The 19,068-nt window shown below is 39.5% G+C and overlaps 1 protein-coding gene across 8 annotated transcripts in view; it reads right to left on the reverse strand.

Moving 5' to 3' along the window:
* Positions 1–19,068, reverse strand: part of RAPGEF4 (Rap guanine nucleotide exchange factor 4) — a 206,554-nt gene that overhangs the window by 89,276 nt on the left and 98,210 nt on the right. For 2 of the 8 annotated variants that reach the window (XM_075609058.1, XM_075609056.1), the window contains exon 2: positions 6,445–6,596. The exons of the other annotated variants lie outside the window; for them this stretch is intronic. The gene's annotated coding sequence lies outside the window, so the exon portion shown is untranslated. The remainder of the gene's footprint in view (positions 1–6,444; positions 6,597–19,068) is intronic. 8 annotated transcript variants of the gene reach the window in all.

Genomic DNA, 19,068 nt, shown 5'->3' on the forward strand with positions numbered 1-19,068 from the left:
TATATATATATATATATATATATATACACATATGTGTGTGTGTGTATATACAGAATATATATATATATGTATATATATATATATATATATATATAATAAAAACATTACGCATACAATACAAAGAATAAATAATGACAAACTAACATATGCAGCTGATGATTTTAGGGGAAAATTTGTTATTTTCCACATTTCACGCTGTCAATTTGTTTTTAACAAGCTATTCTTTATAAATAGCACTCATAGTTCAACAATTTTACCCTTGCATAACCTTTAAAGAACATAATGTAAAAAGATCAAACTGAACAGTGTGTAATCTTCTTATAAAATGTAGCTTTTCTTTTATGGATGATTATATTTCAAGTATTCCTTGAGCAATGTTTGAAGATTCATTTTTAAAGGGAATATATAAAATAACAATTCTATTGAGAGCGCTGAAAATCCTTTTAATTCGGAGGGCAATATGTTCATGTCATTTTTTTGTCTTGAAATGTGTCCCAATTAAGAAGTAACCCAGGAAAGTACTATGTACAAAACATGACAATAGAGCTTTCATCAGCAACAGCTTGTTTGTACTGAGAGCTTTGAGAATCACTAAATCTAACATGACAGCTTGATAGGTTTTAAAGCTACATTCACTGACCCAGTGTATTTCACATATCTTCATTAGGCTTCCTAAATCTACCAATTTACAAACTCTATACTGCAACAGATTAATAAAGATTATACCTCCTACATCTTCTGGACAAATTTAGATGATACAAATCCAACATCTTAGTTCGGGTCATGTCATTACCATCTCTTTTAGTTTTTATGCATCTGATTTCTATTACACGTATAGGGAGTTATGTGACATTTTTGATATTTAAAACCAAGCAATTCTACAAAAGTAAAAGCAGTTATAGCGCAAATATATGGCATTTGGTAATGTATAGGATTTTCTATGTTTATCCTTTTTATTTTGAGAAACTGTTCTGCATTTATTGTAACTGTATATTCTTGTAATCCTTTTTTCTCTAACCTAAGCACTGTATTTTTTTATATATATATATTAAACATGTAATAAGTAATGCTTTGGGCTCTGAATGAACTGTTGCACACTCTGGAGAGAGTATTTACGTTTTCGGACACATTTTGCTACAACGGATTTTGTGTGCGCTAAAGTGCATAATTTTTTCTATAATAAACAGGGACCTGGCAAATATTAATTGTACATCTTATTTGCATTTCCCAGGTGGTGGAAGTGTATAGTTATGATTGCAATTGAGTTAGGGGTTAATATTAACTTATTGGAGGTACCTTTGCGGAGGAGAAAGGTAAGTTGGCTAGAGTAGCAGTGTGTATGAACCATGATTGCAAGTCACATACCCACTTGTGTTCTGTTCGTGACAGGTGGTATATTGGGACGGATTTAGGGGAGATGTTAACTAATTTGAGGGACCTTTGCTGAAGTGAAAAGTGAGACCGCTTGCGAGCAAAGTATTAACCCTTGTCCCATATGCAGGTCACGTGCCCACAGGTGGGACGTACGTGACAGTGCCCAGCTAGATAAATTCGTAAAAATAGCAACTGTTACAGTATGTAATATTGGCTTTAGGTTTCAAAATAAATCTCCAGGGCAATTCAGTGTTATTACAACCTTTACAAACTCAAACATGCTCACAAATCCATCTCATATCTTATTCTTCACAGAAGAACTCATCTGTTTATAACCACCTACCCACATTTGGGGATGACTTGCAGCTGCCTGCATAACAGCGGTAAGGTACGCAGCACTGCACATGGAATAAAGAATACAGAATTGACTAATTGACAAAGTGCTTCATTTTTGTCATTGTTTAGATCAGTCATTTGTCAGTTTTTATGAATAGGCTTATGATGTGATACTACTTTTCCAAACCTCATATTACGCTATCAAAGACCATACACTTTTCTCGCGACACACACAGACCACACTGTGAACCCATATTGCTAACCAACTTGTTGCAGGGAGAGACAGCTTGCTCCCGAAAGCTTGACAGTTTTAAATTGATTTACTCCAGACAAGGTATTGCAACAGATGTGTAAAGAAGCGGAATTAGGTATTTTTGTACCCCATGCAAGTTCCATCAATTGCATCCCCCCACATTTATAGAACCCCCTCCTGCTTTCTTTCCCCCCTTCTCTCTCTACCTCTCCTTCCCTCTCCCCTTGTCGGCAGACCTGTCTTCGATAGGTGACACAGAATGGTCACAAAGATCCAGATATCAGGTTGCAAATGGGTCAGCTGCCCTAGTTTCACATCTGTTTTTTTTTCTAGCACCATGAAAAATTACAAAAACTAAAGGTATATAACTCAGAGGGGACAACTGATCCACAGGTTTCCATTTCATAAATATTATTTGTAACTAAATTACTCTGACTTGACAGAGATATATTTTTAGCACAAGGAAGAATATAAGGGAGTAGAAAGAAACCACAAAATTAAAAAAAAATACCAATTTAAATACAGCTGAAGTTTAGGTAGTGTGACTTTAAGGGCTGATTTACATCTCAAAAGGTAGAAGAGGGGGAATAAAATATTTTGAGGTTCGAGGCTCTGCTTTACCTACTACATTGAAAAAACTTGATCGTGGGAACAAATGTTTATTAAAAAAAAAAAGTAAACATTGCTCATGTGTGGTTAAAATATAAAAGATGTCTATGTATGAATGCAGTTTTCATGCACTTCTTTTTTGTGTGCACAATTTAAGAAAGAGTTTCTGCTGAAGACAAAGATATTTCTGCCAATTTAGATCTGGCAAACAATCCAAGTCGTTTTTTTTTTTTTTTAATATAGGATTGAAGCCTTGGGTCTCCGGAGCTGAACCCCATACATTCCAGCTCTGGGGACCCCCTGCTTCCGGAGATATTTCCCTCCGCAGGGGGTGCCGGTATCTCTGTAGGCTTCAGCTTCCTCGTCACATGGGCCAATAGGAAGCTGCACCGGATGACATTACAGCTTTCTATTGACCTGCAGGGAGCGAAAGCGTTGAAAAGCGGCCATATAGTGATCCCTGGAGTGGCTACTGGAACCCCCTATGGAGGTAAGTACCCCCAGAAGCAGGGGGTCCCTGGAGCTTAAATTGATGGGATTCAGCTCCAGAGACCCCCTGCTTCAATCCTGTATTAAAAAGGTAAAACAATGAAGAAAAAAACAACTTGGATTGCCTCTTTAAAATGAATAATACGGAGACAGGACATTTCATGCAATCCATTATAATCTATGTCATGTATCTCTTCCCAAACTACTGTACTCTTACTGACAGTCCCCAGATCACAAACTGGAGCAAACTATCTTGATACATTGACGCAGAATGAAAATGCCCCGTTTGTGATTCACAATTGCCTTGATACGCACAGGCTCATTTATTAAACTGCAATAACGCAGATCTGGACACTATCATATGTAAACTCTCATTGGCTTCACTAGAAGTTTCTGTATCATAGTGCCCCGATCGGCACTATCAGACTTTAATGAATAATTCCCAGAGACCCTAAAGTTTTTGCTTACAAGTTTTTTAGTTATTGTTTCTTTTGTTTTTGTTTGCAACTTTGTGTTTTCTGGCTCAGACAATGTTTCTTGTCTAGGAGTTAGATTCTAACCTGTGATTTTTAAAGTGTAGCCATGCGATACTTCAGGCACAGGAATATATCAGTATCTCAGCTCAAACTGTTCCAAGCCAGCAGAGACCAAACGGTGTGATTTGAGGATGACACAAATGCTGTTGACCTTTTATGAAAAGAAAAAGGTGCCAGCGGTATGTCTTATATTCCCAGGTAAGCCAACTTGAAGATCATAAATATACTAGTTATAGAAACCATATATCACAGGATGCATTCAGAAAACTATCCACCTGGAAGGTCTTTCTGACACCGTTTCTCTTCAATGTACAGATTTGAACAAAACACTTAAAAAAAAAAAATAAAGCCAGTTGCTGTGATAAAAATTCAGTTTGGAAGCAGGAGCACAGGATCCAGGGTGAAAAAATTATTCCAGGGCAACTCCAAATATAAATGAGTTTATTGAGTATAGCTCACAATTGAGGTGAAGAAATGCACCTACGCGTTTCGTCCGTAAGGACTTTATCAAGGTGTGGGCTACAACACAAATGCAAACACTTTTAAAGATGTTTTTTTTCACGTCACTCATTGCCAGGAGTGACGTCATCAGCGCACGACCCAGAAGCAGGTCGCGCTGACGCATCGCCAACCCCATAAGACCCAAGTGTCAGCAGACAAAATAAAACAAAAAAAGCTTTAATCAGTCCCTAAGCGGACAAAACAAACATAAGTATGATAGACATGAACATTTTCATTTTTTAACGTTTAGACAACGCTGATGGAACTAATATGCATGAGTATTAAAGAATAATGGAAGGAATGGCAAAAAAATTAGAACCAATTTGCACTAACACAATAACATACCATCATATTAACATATTTACATAAAGTAAAGTTATATGTAAAAAAAGAAACACACAGATACCCAACAAGCTCTGAGAAACCCCAAACATTACCACATATTTTTGTCACATTGGAAGTAGCTTTGGGCATCTTTGTTTGTTTTTTGTTGTATACATTTAGCCACACACACACACACACACACACACACACACACACACACACACACACACACACACACACACACACACACACACACACACACACACACACACACACACACACACACACACATTTATTTATATTATGTGGTAATGTTTGGGGTTTCTCAGAGCTTGTTGGGTATCTGTGTGTTTATTAACTATGTCTAGCTGACCTTAGCTGTTTTTGGGAGGGTAGTGGCCCCTCCCCCCCTCCCAAGGTTTAAGCTTGCCCCTCCCCACTTTCCAAGTTGGCAGGTCAGTTTCATTTTGCTGGGTTACAACAGATCCAATGCAGATCATTCTTCCTGTAATTATACAGGTAAATAAGAATTTAAACTCAGGGAGTGTTAGGACCTGCTAACCGTCATGCCTTGTAAGTGGCAGCAGGCTTAAGACATTTGGCCAAAGGGTTAAACTAAATTATCTTTTTTTCAAGACAATATATAGGTATTGCACGGTGTATTTTTGTCACATTGGAAGTAGCTTTGGGCATCTATGTAAAAAAAGAGACAATTTTCTTAAAGCCATTATTATATCAAAAAACATATTGACTCAAACCCAAATCAGTGGTAAGTAACCCTCTCTTTCACCTACCACCACATGATGAATATATATTTGGCATCCCCTGTCTCTTGTTGTATGCAATTGCCACGCTCAGTAGCTCTCTGGTTGACTTAAATATATATTCATGATGTGGTGGGTGTGGGAGTTTGAGTTAGCTGGGAATGTGTGTTAATCTATGTCTGACTGGTAGCAGTTGCTTGGAGGCTGTGGCACCTCCCCCCAGAGCTCACTCCTCCTCCTTCACCTTTTTAACTTGGGAGGTCATTTCATTTGCTGCAGGAACAAGACCTATAATGGTTCTTCCCCTCTTACAGAGGTAAAAGGAAGGGTTCACAGTGTAGTGTAGGACCTGCATTAATTTGGTTATACCTTGACGTTGGTATGCAGGCTTATGACGCTTTGGCCAAAGGGTTAACCAAATAACCAAGTATTTAATAATATTATAATTATTATTGAAGTATTTTACTTTATACTTTTCAGTCATATATGTTTTGTCAATGGGATGTAGCATTGGGCACCCCCTGTCTCTTGTCATATGCAAAGCATGAATTTAATTGTAAGGGGGAAAAAAATGCAAACAAATCATAACTATATAGATGACCCGAAATAAAGGAAGTCAAATCCAAATATAAGGATAATAATAATAACAGAATAATTAAGCATATAATTACTGCTTGCAAATCATCACAACCTTCATGATGTGCTTTAAATCCAATCAAGCCCACTATTGACACAATTGGATGTGATCACAATCTGCTTATTACATGGTAAATCGCTTTGCGAGGTTTTGGTAATGTTATCCAACTCAAAAGGCAAGGTGTGATGGTCAGTTACACATTCTAACAGCACATAGAGGCTCTCGTCACTGCCACAGTATGTACAAAAATATTAAGGCAATTGCATTAATTTACTCTCCAAAGCATAATAGAAATGATCATCATGTAGTTACTGTAATAGTTATACTTTTTAATTAACATTTAGTCATCTATTTATCAAGCTCCAAAATTAGCCAAATGGATGATAAACGAGTACATTTAAATGTGTGTGTTCAAAGTCAGTATATCACTTTATTGTGTTGATTATGCCCCAGCAAGCAACATGAGTAGTGGTTATGTGGAGCAATAGGAGTTTTTCATGCATATATTACAATGTATATTATAGTGGTATGTATCTTTTAACACCCATTTGGGTTTACAGCAATTTAACCACTCAATCTGAGTTAGCAGTAAGAAATTTTTGTCAATTATATCAAACTCACATTTGATGCAGGCAACAAAGGGTGGATTGTTTATAGTAGCCAGTAACATGCTGCCTGATGCATAGATCCCCGAATATCTTCTTATGCTTCTCTCTTTATTTTGGAAAGTAGCTTGATTATATGCATGAGACATTATGTTTTTAATGTCGATGCTGAAAAGGAAAAGAACATTTCCTATAACCTACATTCTCAGCATTTGATGAATTAGTTACTTTGCAGTACGTAACTGACATTATTGTGACTTGAATCTCAAATTCAAATAAGGCAGCCTATTGAAACCTTTGATCATGTCTATGCCATGTCACAAATCTGAAATTAGACACACTGTGCCAACCATTGTTTCCTAAAAAAGTCTATGCCACTAATATATGCTACAAACTGCATGGCAATCAAAGGATTCAGCCGTCATCCTTTTTCTCTGATGTTTTGTTGTAAGTCACATTATCAGCATAACCTCCTGCATTCTGGGTTTTTTTTATAATCAATGGTCAGGCATGGGCTTTTATGTTTATGACTATCACAGTTAAAAGAACAGATGTTACTGTAATGGCAGAAGACTAATGTAAAGTCAATTGAAAGAGCCTGCAAGGACTTAACACGTTTAGCAACACAAGATGTTGGAGGGCAGTTTACACAGTCAGTCGGGAGTCCAATCTGGACCAAAACCATTCAGCGTTATTGATTTCACTGCGGCAAAAATGTTCCATTCTAAATCTGCTTTCCGGCATTACTTTGTGCTTAACATGGAAACCGTAGCGAAGAAGAGTCCATACAGTTAAGTCATTGGCCAGTCAAATGTAACCAACCTCCTAAAGACCTACTGTACTGCCACCTAGATCTGACCTTGGGGCAAGTCCGATTTTCCACCTGTGCCTCTGGAGGCTCTTTATGGCATGGATTCATTATCCCTGTAGAACCTGCTCATCTCAATGCATCTTAAATTGAAAATAATGAACTTACATGTGTATTTGTTTATTTGGACTCTGTCCTGAGTTATAGAAAACTTTATTTTCAAACAGCCTACATGTAATTTTCGAAACATGCAAGTATGTTTTAGTTGTTTTCTCCATTTGCTCTATTAACTACTGCAAGTCCTTGTCATTTTCTGAATACAGGATTGATCTGCATCAGTTTATATTCCTATGGATAAATAAAAGGTAAAATGTGAGGGCATTTAAGGTACATTTTCTCTGAATTAGAATAAATAGAAGGTATACGTGTAGAATCTCAGAAACCAGTTATCAACTGTGGTGTGTTTCTTAAAGCGGCAGGAGGGAGGGAGGGAGGGAGAGCCGAAATTATTTCAGCTCCAAGGACCCCCTGCTCTCCGAGATGCATACCGCTGAAGGGGCTGCCGAATGCAGCTCCGACTGGGCATGCAATGTGGCTGTTTAAAGGTCCCGCGTCACTTGGCCCTAGAGAGCAACATTGTCCCTTGCGGCTTCCTATTGGCCCGTGTGACATGTAAACCTGCATCACCTTGAGAGAGATGTATCTCCGGGAGCAGGGTGTCCCCAGAGCTGAAATTAACACTTTAATTAGAGAAGATTGCACGTGTTTCAGCTATCTGAACTACAGTATGCTGTTGTAACATTTCAACAGTACCATGGACAAGAGCCTAAAGGAAACAAGTAAAGAGCACATCTTGGGTCCATGTCTTAAGATTTTATTTTACATTTCCTTGTGTGACATAATTTTAGTACAAAAAAGTAGTACAGTACAAACCATCAAAACAATGTGTGTCGCATGTATACGCGTACAAAGTTCATACCTATGACACAATTTGGAGTGTGAAATAATTTTAACGCGTCCCTCATGTTGAATACCTGATTGATACAGTTTTAATTAAAACAGAATTCTGTATATATTTTTTCTTCATCACCAGTTAGTAAATATCAATTATTAGTGTAATATCATTTGTAATAGTTGTACTGTAGTGTGAACATAATGCATTTTGTTAACCTATAAAATGAAACATCCATGCTGCTTCAAATACATTGTTGGGTTGTATACATTGCGACTTAATTCTGCGCTGACATTACTAACTGTCTCGAACTTGGAATACTACAAATCTCCACATATCTAAGGCCGAGCTCAGACAGGCTGCTACGTCCATGCGCTTGCGTGTGTGTCTCCGCCGCGTGCTCCTGTAGCCCAGCGATCTGCGCTCAAACTTCAGGAGTTGGGTCGCAGCGTTTGGGAGCGTGGCGGGGGAACGTAACGAACACGTCACAGAGCTGGTTCACCTTTATTGGCTGAACCAGCTCACGTGACGCGACTGCAGACCCAAATTTCAATTTGGATTGTGGTGGCTAAATGTTGCAGCGTCAACGCTGTAGTTTGCCGCCACAAGCAGTTTCTAGTGTGACAACTGTCATCCACTAGACTCAAAGAGTCTTGTGTGCAGATCGTGAGCGCACGTCGCAACGCGCCCTGTCTGAGCGAGGCCTTACATGTCATATACTTCTGATGCAGGAGCCTTGGTCATTACTTTTAGGATCAGCATAAAAATAACTGTGGATAAATGAAATGATTATCTAAAATCCATTTATAATCTACACTTTTAGATTAATTGAAATTGGCACTTGATTAGATACTTAACTATATTGTTATTTTCCTACCTTATTTATTAATTAAGGCAATATTTCCAGGCATGTTGGTTGCTGGGACAAAATTGTTATTTTACGAAGAAGAGGATATGAAATACATTTTTTATTATTAATCTAAGTGATTGCAAATTATTATTTTCTCTACATTGTGGCTAATTAGCTACATCTCCTTTAATTGCCCCTAAACAAGTACTGTACTAACCATTCCTCCTTTAATTAAAGAAGTCTAACATGACAGTAATTGAGTGATGCAGAGTAAAAAATAGTTATTTTCCCTAACAGGTTTTTAACCTGACATCGGGTACTCCTTTTCTAATCTATAAAAAATGTGCTATCATCTCACCTCTGTGAGTGCTAAACCCTCCAATCTACCCATAAATTTTGTCGACAAGCTCTCAGAAGCAATGGAAAAGAGCAAGGGAGATTTTAAAATTGGGTAAATGGCAGCAATCATAATCCTTAAAATAAATAGGAATTCAAAATGTATGGTAATTTGACAAGTCATTTGTGTCTTTATCTCAGTATCGATCTGTTATACCTTCTTGTGCTTTTGCTCCTTTTACAGTATATTCGTGCAAGGGATTAAGATTACCCCCAAAAATTAGGGGCCGACTCATCAAGTGCCGGTGTGGGTTAGCACATCCGATTCGGCATGAACTCCCTTGATTTGCATAGCCAAATCAGGTGCGCTAACCCGTACTGGTGCTTGACGAGTCTGCCCCTTGGTATCTATAAGTAGCTAAAGTACCCGGCTTGGCTCCGGTTGCAGTAATCAAACTTTTTTTTACCATAAAAGCCCAGACGAGCTGGTTTTTTAATTAAAAAAGTCCCAGTTTCAACATTAACTCTGTGACTTTTTTCTTTTCCCTCCCTCTCCCTTCCCCTCTATCTCACCGTCTCCCCCCCCCCTCACTTTCCTCTAATACCTTATGGTGTCCCCAATTCTTTCCGCCTCTCTCCTCCAGTATTCTTGGTTTTTCCTCACGTGTCAACTGACTTCCTCTCTTTCTTCGTCTGCCTTCTGTCTAAACTTTATAGTTATCTGACTCCGGGAGGCGGAAATAATTGGGGACATCATAAGGTATTAAATGAAAGTAAAAAGTGTACAAAGTGCGCAACTAAAATTTATCTCAATAAACCCTTAAAAAATAAACCAAGTGAAATAAAGTGATTTCCAAGGATAAGGAATATTACGTGATCCTTCAAAAATTGGAGGAGAGCGTCTGCAGCTGTGGAATTGGGGGTGGCTCAAACACCCCCTGGAGCTAATACAGAAAAAAACACAAAACACAGCGCACAACGCTCATAGTGCACAAAAAAAACCTGGATTCAAAATATCCCGGGCGGTCAGTTCTTTAGACTGAAGAAAAATTGTTGTACAGAGGATGGTTTTGAAATACAAGCTAATAAATTACGTTCAAGATTCCTTGAAAGAGGCTATTCTTCACAAAAACTAGATTGTGATCTAAATAGGGTGAGAAAATTGGATAGAAATCAGATGTTAATCCCTAAAACCAAACCAAAAAAAACCAGAGGGTAGTAATGAGCAGTGTAATGTGTCCTTCATCACGAACTTTAATTCTATGACATCCAAGATGGAAGACATTGTTAAAAAAACATTGGGCTATACTATCTAATGACCCAATTTTGGGGACTTATATCTCAAAAAATCCTAAATTTATTTACAGGAAGGCAAGGAATCTGAAGAGTATTCCATCTCCGAGTGACATTAGTGCCAGTGACAATGGGTCGGGTGGAAACCTGTGGTTGAGAACCAAACCTATGGGGAACTTCCAGTGTGGGAAATGTTCGGTGTGTAAACATCTTCACCTGGATAAAAAAATAATTTAAATTCACCTCCACTGGGGAGGTATTTGAAGTTACGGATTTTATTTACTGTAATTCGGACCATATAGTCTATTTTTAGAATGCCCTTGCGGCTCACAATATGTGGGCCGTACTAAGCGTAGTCTCAAAGTGTGTATTCAAGAACATATAGGCAATATAAAGAATGCTTTGTTAAACATAGCCTCTCTAGGCATTATGCATTGCATCACAACAAGGACCCTACCTCACTCCTATTCAAGGGTATTAGATATGTCCCCAGAAATAGAAGGGGTGGTGATAGGGTCAAAGAATTATTAGTGCAGGAGACCTTCTGGATACATAGGCTTAATACCCTGTATCCGGGAGGCCTCAATGAGGACATCGACATCTGGTCTCTGTATTGAATTGAATTAGTGATGTAACCAATTGATTTACCATTTTTAAAATTAATATATAACCTGTATGCCTATTTCCATACCAAAGATATGGATTCATCCATGGGATAAAAAATTTTTTTTTAGAACCTGTGTACTCTGATTTTGTGCTTTGCTTTTTAGCCCCTTTTGGTTTAGGAATTCTAATATGATTATATGTATTATTTGATTTTTAATATTTCATTTATTTTCCATTCCAGCCTTTCAGCATTATTTCTTCTTTTTGTGCTAGATAGGGCTTTTCTAATTTTCGATTTGTTTAATAAAACTTTTGTATAATTGATGTAATGTTTAAACCAATGTACTAAATGTTTATAATGGTATATACACGAGTGACGGCCACCAGCTGTTGATCCCTCCCCGCTCCTCCCGTATTGGTTGGAGGACTCGAGCCGCGGACCAATCGGGAGCAAGCGTGGGGTATTTCAATAGTGTGAGATATAATGCTTATTATTCCCTGATGAAGAAACCTTGGTGTTTTGAAACCGTTGGAATAACTATGATTATAGTTCATGAGTGGACTAGTACATCCTGAAGTTCATCATTCAGCTGTAAGGAGATTGCGGTGCACGCTATACACCATCGTGGGGGAGTGACGTCACGAGCTGTGAGATGGAGAGACGAGTGGCTGCAGACACACAGTATACCACTGCCTGTTAATACTCCGACAAACGGAACTTGTGTGAGCAGGAGATCCTACTCAAAGGCACCAAAGATATCCCCCAAGGCCAGGAGGCACTTACCAGTGACGACTCCAGATGACATCTTGCTGGCGAAACCTGGTTGGCGCTTGGGTAACATCCCTTGACTTGCTGTTTTAACTCTAATTTGATGTACGCACAATACTTACCTGTTATACCTAATTGATTAATATAATTTTTAATGCACTATGAGCATTGTGCGCTATGTTTTGTGTTTTTTTTCTGTATTAAATGAAAGTGATGGGAGGGAGGGGGATTTTGAGAGAGAAGAGGGGGGGATGTTGAGAGAGAGAGAGAGAGATGAGGGGGGATGTTGAGAGAGAGAGAGAGAGGGAGAGATGAGGGGGGGATGTTGAGAGAGAGAGTTGAGGGGGGGATGTTGAATGAGAGAGATGAGGGGTGGGTGTTGAGAGAGATGAGGGGGGATATTGAGAGAGAGAGATGAGGGATGTTGAGAGAGAGAGAGAGAGAGAGAGAGAGAGAGAGAGATGAGGGGGGATGTTGAAAGGGAGAGAGAGAGATGAGGGAGAGAGAGACAATTTATTATTGGTAATTTTGATTACTGCAACCCCTCCGAAGCTGGGCTTTGACCATCCAGTCTAAAATATTACAGTGCCCCCAGCCACATATAAGAAATGCTGTTTTGTCAGCATTTTAATTGTTCAAAACAAAATTCTCAGTCTATAAATGAGATATACAAGTTTGATGTGAAAATACCATCTTCAAACGTGTTTGGATCACTGTGTCTCTTGTTTAATTATTTTCACATGCCCGGTCATTTCACTTGTATTATGAACATGTTATATTATAACACATTACAGAAAAAATGAAGAGTAAACTCCTGAGTTCCAATGCTACACAGTCATATAATAATGATATGCAATCTCTGTCCAGGTGTAACTAGGAGTGGAGTCTCCAGCAGGTATAAATTAGAAAGAGTATAAGGTAAGGTAGGGGTTGATATGTAGATATATAACACAAACCAGTCGGGGGTTATTGAGCAAATGTGGACCAGGGGCACAGGAAAATGTGACCACCGTAACATATGCTGTGACCCTTAAAATGTCCCAATAATGCTAACCTTACCCGACTGGTATCCGGACCAACCCCTGAAGCCAAACAGTATGCTGAAATGGTGTCCCGTGTATGAACCATGCACGGCTGCCGGGTACACGATACTGTAGATCCCACGTGTGTGGCGTACTTGCCTGACACACCGGTAGAAGGTATCGCTGCACCGCTGACTGGCTTACAAGCCCTCCCCTCATACTCTTTGATAAAGTCCCTTCTAAGGGATGAAACGCGTCAGAGTGTTTGCATGATGCTCTGCTTTTTGAAATAAAGAACTTTTTATTCAACAAACTACTTGTTTGGTTCACTGGGAAGTAGTGACCGTTCTTTCCCTTCTACCTCCTATATAACACAGACTATGGCCCTTACTCTACATTTTTAATGGGGCTTCCTGTGTGATGGAGCCTATGACTCATTTTAAGTTTCTTCTGTTTACAGAACATAGCAAAAATAACATAATTGGCTCTCCATCTGCTGACTTTAATTGCCTGTCCATAATGATCCCTAATGACCTCTAAATCCCTCTATACCATAACAGAGAAATCTCCAATGATGTGTACAGATATTCTGTTATTTAGTTATACTACATTAGATGCCTGCATGGAGGGCATTACACAAAGTCAAAATGACAGACCTGGGAAGGGTATGTGAGTTGTTGCGTTTGACCCAAGCTGCAGCAGGAGTAAAAATTTGGGGCGCAAGAAACATATGGGTATGCTTAGCATTATACAGAACAGCATGTTTCTCTGAACTTACTGATTTAAATACTGCAGTGTGGAAAAGGAATTAAACCACATTAACACATATATTATATACTTATCAAGATACGAAGAACCACGATCAATCATGTAGTCCAGGGGTGGCCAACGCCAGTTCACAGCACTCGGCAGTTTTAAAGGATATCCCTGCTTCAGGTGATTAAATCAGTGGGTCAGTCACAATGACTGAGCCATCTGTGCTGAAGCAGAGATATACCTGGCCTGTTGGTGGCCCTTGGGGACTGGAGTTGGCCACCCCTGATGTACTCTCTCGCGTAATACTTTGTAGGATAGAGGGGTAGATTTTGTTTTGGCTGGAGCAGCTGTAATGTCGTGCAGGTGATAAATGCCGTAGGTTTTACTGCACCTTTCTCAGGTATGAAATTAATCCTTTACATCCCTTTCTTAGCAAACAGCTTCAGCGAAGAAATCACCAATTACCCCCCAAAAAAGTGGCTATGTTTACAAAATGTTACAGGTCTTCTTCCACTGTAACATGGAATTGTAAATAAGGACAAACAGGGAGATGTTTTTGTCATTGCAAATCACATTCAAAAGCCCAGTTGAATTGGGGGAAATGATATGGACAAAATAGTGGAAAACTTTTTAAAATAATAAACTACTGTGGAACCCTTGTTCTGTTCTACTTTCCAGAATATAAGCAGTAGCTTGATAAGCTTTGCAGCCATTTGGAAAACTAAGAGGATTATTTTACAATAACACAAAGGCCACAGTGCTGGGAAAGCTGCTGTGGCTGTAAGATGGAGCAAAAGAAACCCATTAAGCTAATGGTTGGTGCTCATTTTCAGACCCCAATTTACAGTCAAGTAAAGGAAAGGGGTCTACGTATTAGGGCAACGAATGTCTGCATAAAAGTGTAAGAAATGTTCTGCTTGAGATTGTGTTGTACAGTACTGTATGTATAACTTTATATAGCGCCAAAAGTGTACTCCGCGCTTCACAAAGAATACAGTACAGGGAATTATAATAATACAATAAGTGCAGCAAAATCATAAATTTGGGAAGGAAATCCCTGCCCTGAAGAGCTTACAATCTAAGTGGAATTATGGGAGACAGTAGGTGAGGGAATAAGTGCTGTAGATGGCAGTGCTTGGCCACAATGGGTGGTAGGCGTGACTGTGGGTGTGGGACAGTAGCCATGAGTTCAGCCTATTGGGACACCTGATTTGAGGGGCGAGTTTTAAGGTTAGTCAGATTTAATCAGATATGTTAACACCATTAGCAGAGGAAGAGGTGGCAGGGTGGTGTTTTTATGTATTTATATCTGTGTTAACTATAAGAAACTTTTAAAACTAGTTTCAAGATTTGTACGTGAATAACATTACCCAGGCAGGTTTACCATATGGTACTGTAACTGGGCCAAGCCTGTTTACAGCAGCTAGACCTGTTGGGTATCGGACAGGCAGGGGTGGGGAAAGCAGGACTACCAACGAGCCCAGCTGACTCTACCAAGGGATTAAAAGGCAGGAAAGGGAAGTGCTAATCGTCTCTCTCTGGTCTGTGCCAGGGTGGGCCTGCAGGCATTTCCCAGATGCATATGTACACCCCTGGTAATTATACAGACATTTATAGACGTACATGGACTCATCCGCTGGGAAACCTGAACTGTGGCTAGGAAAAGCCTATACTTTATGTTGCTGAAACTACGGCTTAATAAAAGCCTATGTTATTTCCCCCAAAACAAGTCTCCTGTCTTCACCTCTGCACACCTACAGGCACCTTGTACCATCCATAGTATTTTGATGCCAACAAGGAGAAAATTACAGATCCATTATAATATGCATGCTCAACTCTCATTAACTTTTCCCAAATCTCAAAATGATGCTCACCCCAAAGTAGTGTAGGTGCAGTACATAGATTAAAAGGATTGATACGCATTGAGTTTTACAGCAAAAACACTGCTCCTTTGTTGGTAAATCCTTCATTTCGCACTTTCTCCTCGAAAAATACTTATCCGGCTTCTCAGGAATTCTAAATACATGTTAATAGATATTTCTTCGTAGAGCTGATTGAGTTGATTTAAAATCCGAAGACAAACTGATTGAATACATAAATATGAGATGATTTTCATTTAGCAAAGAGTCGGTTGCATACTAAAATCATTATGACTCCCACCATTCAACCACAGGCCTCAATTTCTCAACTGCGTTTAATTTAGCTGCTGTCCCTTAATAATGTGTGTAATTTGGCATGTACTGTATAACAAGTTTGCATCCATTTACATGAGAATGGTTGAGAGCCCCTAAACATTTAAGCCACTGTTTTTCATCAAACGTATCTAATTCTGATGCAGTATATTTCCATAAAGAGATCTTCTGAAAAAATGAAATTGTTTACTGATGCCTGCTTGTTATTATTGGTGATTTGTGGGTAATGCAGAATTTAGCAACAGCAACCCTTTCACATCTGGGAGTTTGCTTTGTCCTTACTAGTAGTGATAAAAATGATCTTTACTGGAGAAAGCAATAGCTTCTCAAGTGAATATTGCTCTGGGCATATTGGTACAGGTAGAACTCTAACGTTTCAGGGCAGAAGCTCGTGTCAGATGAACCCCAGTGTAACAACTGCTCTAGCTGTACCAATATGCCTCAAGTAAAATTCACATTAGCAGCTATTGCTTTCCCCTGCCTGGGTGCTTCAGAATTTAGTTTTCTTTTTGACTTTGTACGAGTAGATTATTGTGGCACATCTACTCTGCATGTCTAAGCACCAGCAAAATACTTTGCTTTCATATATATATATATATATATATATATATATATATATATATATATATATATATATATATATATATACAGAAGAACAGAGAGCGCACGTCCCATAGTGTAAAAAAGTACATTTAATGTTAAAAAGAGGACAAGGGGATTAAGGACACACAAAAAGTAAAAGAAAATCAAGCAGTTTGTGATATAATCACCACCAACAGGGCTTAATCCCCTTGTCCTCTTTTTAACATTAAATGTACTTTTGTACACTATGGGACGTGCGCTCTCTGTTCTTCTGTTTCTGTAGATTTCTGCTGGAATTGGTCATTCCTTCTGAGAGCAGCCTTGGATCCCTGGAAACCATCTTATTCCTAATTTGAATTTTTCTGGACTTGCACTAAGGGTTGGACTTTCTGCATTTTTGTTTTTTCTTTTTTTGTTTGTTATGTGTGTTATTACTATTGTTGGCACGGAATATTTTTTAGATTAATATATTTTTTATATATTTTTTCTATATACATTATTTGTTTAATACTATTTACATTTTCTTATCACTCTGTTTCACAAGTGTCGCTACTGTATTTCCTCTTTATATATATATATATATATATATATATATATATATGTATATATGTATATATATATATATATATATATATTAGGGATCAGCACAGGCGCACTTTACGCACCATCCCCGTGCTCTCCAAAATAATGACAGGTTGGACTTCCCCCCCCCCCACTTTCTCTATCTTCCCCCACTCTTCTCTCTCCCTCGCTTCTCTCTCTTCACCGCACCACTTTCATTTAATACCTTACAACGTTATTAAATCTTTTTCCGCCTCTCTCTCCGCCTCTCTCTCCGCCTCTCTCTCCTCCAGCATTCTCGCCTTCTCCTCACATGCCAACTGATTTACTCTCTCTTTCTTCTTCTGCTTTCAGTCTAAACTTCATAGCTAACTGACTCCATATCTGCCACCAGGCTATGTGCATTATGATGTCACCGATGAGCTATAATCTCACGGAGGGGTGGACAAAGTTTTTTTTTTTTTTTTTTTTAAATATAGAAACATTTTCTTTTAATTTTGTGTGCCGTCGATCGCTGTATTTTTGCCTTACTGCACAATAGGTGCCATAACATCTGCTACGTCTGTATGTTCTGTGCCATATTTATTATCTGTTTTAGAATTTAAGACATATTCAATAGCTTTCAACTAAGAATGATGCGGTCATACTCATTACATGCGAAATAACAGATAGCAAAAACAACGAACATTGCTAGTGGTGAGAGCTTTATCATAACTGGACAAATACTGCCGTGATTAAAATGACTCGGGTATGAGTGTAACGTTATAAAGCATACCTGATTAAAAAAAAAAGAAGAAGAAATCCTCATTGCAATAATGATAATGCCACCCACAGCTATTATACAGTATGTATCTCTGCTGTCTAAAAATAGAGAGCACAGTATTTCACAGTGATTGGTAAAAGAAACGAAAAACCAATACAATAATCCAAGTACACTAACCTAGTGGCTTAATGAAGGTCCATATTGCAGATGGTGCCAACTATTATGTTTCTTCTATAATGATTTTAACCAACAACCTTTACACATCTTATTGATGATTTTACCGAGGGGTGGGGGTGGGGGGAACGAGGGACTGAAAAATAATTACGTTATAACAAAGATATTATCACCTTAAAAGCAAAGCGTGAATGATGACACTACTTGTTATTGAACATTTATACAAATGTAGCCAGGTCCCCCTCGCGTGTAGCCAGGTTCCCCCCCTCGCGCACTCACCCCCTCCTTCCCAGTTGCGAGCGCGCGTGTGGATCGGGCTGGAGCGGAAGCATAGTGATCCCTGGTAGCTAGGGACGCGAGCGGCGAGCAGGCCGGTTGCCGGGGACGCGATCGGGCCGTCGCTAAGGCCGCGATCGCGTTGCCACCGGCCCGGCGGCTCGGGAAGCAGGGCGCCGCATACACAGGGCTGTTGCGCATGCGCAATGGCAGTGCACAGCGCGGGAGGCTCAGACAGCTCGCGCATACGCGAGAATAGACTGCCAGCCCCCAGGGTGCTTAGGGGCAGAGACACCTGACGCCAGGGAGCCAATCAGAAGGCCGGATTCCCCTGCTCCCAGTTAGATACATTTCGCGGGGTTTTGCAGCTACGCAGGCACTCAGGATCCGGACCAGCTAGGGGTAAGAGGTGGATGCAGGGGTCAGTGACCCTCTGCATAGGCCAGCAGCCCCCAAGGTCCCAGTTAGGTCCTGAGCCACCTAATAGCTTGTGGAGCTTAGGGACAGGCCCTAGATAGGGACATTGCCCCATTATTTGGTCAAGTAGTCAGGGACACAGAGCGGAAGCCGTGCGGCCCTGCGAGGTGGGTTCTGGGCTCAGAACACCACCAAAGACCCTAACACCAGGAGAGACATTGTTCGCGCTGGACTTTCAACCCACGCGGTGTGGAGGACAACGTCGGATCGTGCGGATTGATAT

Source organism: Ascaphus truei, chromosome 7 (assembly GCF_040206685.1).
Source record: "Ascaphus truei isolate aAscTru1 chromosome 7, aAscTru1.hap1, whole genome shotgun sequence".
NCBI classification, from domain to species: domain Eukaryota; kingdom Metazoa; phylum Chordata; class Amphibia; order Anura; family Ascaphidae; genus Ascaphus; species Ascaphus truei.